The sequence below is a fragment of the Orycteropus afer genome, unplaced genomic scaffold, assembly GCF_000298275.1.
Source record: "Orycteropus afer afer isolate SDZICR_OR568_19922 unplaced genomic scaffold, OryAfe1.0 scaffold00049, whole genome shotgun sequence".
Taxonomy (NCBI): domain Eukaryota; kingdom Metazoa; phylum Chordata; class Mammalia; order Tubulidentata; family Orycteropodidae; genus Orycteropus; species Orycteropus afer.
Window position 1 is genome coordinate 5,478,309 of NW_006921636.1, and position 970 is coordinate 5,479,278.

Here is a 970-nt window from a genome sequence, read left to right on the forward strand (position 1 = left end):
CATCAGAGAAGGTCTCTTTCTGTGTGTAAACCGCCTCTTCATTTTTTATAATAGTGATCTCATACTATTTGTCCTTCTGTGATTAACTGGTTTCACTCAGTATAATGTCCCCCAGGATCTCCCATGTTCTGTGGATTCACTGTGACTCTTTAACGCTGCATTGTACTCCACTGTGTGTCTGTACCGTAGTTTGTTGATGCATTCGTTCATAGGCACTTAGGTTGTTTCCATCTTGTTGCCATGGTGAATGATGCTGTGATGAACATGGGTGTGCATGTATATGTTTCTGTCATGGCTCTTATTTTCCTAGGATATGTGCCTAGTAGTGGCATTCCTGGATCATATGGTACTTCTATTTCCAGCTTTTTAAGGAAGTGCCATACTGTTTTCCACAGTGGTTGTACCATTTTACAGTCCCACCAAAAGTGAATAAGGATCCCAGTCTCTGCTCACTCTTGTCAGCATTTGTTGTTTTCTGTTTTTTTGAACTTTGCTATTAATGTCGGTTTGTGTTTGCTGCTAACCTAAAGGTTATGGTCGAACTTACCCAGTATATACTATTCCTATGTTGGAACAGGTAAGGCGGGGAGAGCCCCCAGGTGGCAGGAAGCAGTGGGAGCCAGGGCCGATGGCCAGAATAGGTAGGGGGAAGGCCAGGAAGTAAGCAGAGCAATTGGAACAGCTAATGAAAGAGGAGCTTGTCTGTCAGTTTGCTGTACTGTGGTGGCTTGCGTGTTGCTGTGAGGCTGGAGGCTGTACCACCAGTGTTTCAAATACCAGCAGGATTGCCCATGGTGCACTGATTTCAGTAGAGCTTCCAGACGGAGACAGACTGGGAGGAAGGCAGAGGCCCTCCACTTCTCAAAGAACTGGCCAGTGGAAACCTTATGAATAGTACTGAAACACTGATACATTAACAGGACAAATTTATGAATAGCCCTGAAACACTGTCTGATACAGTACCAAATGA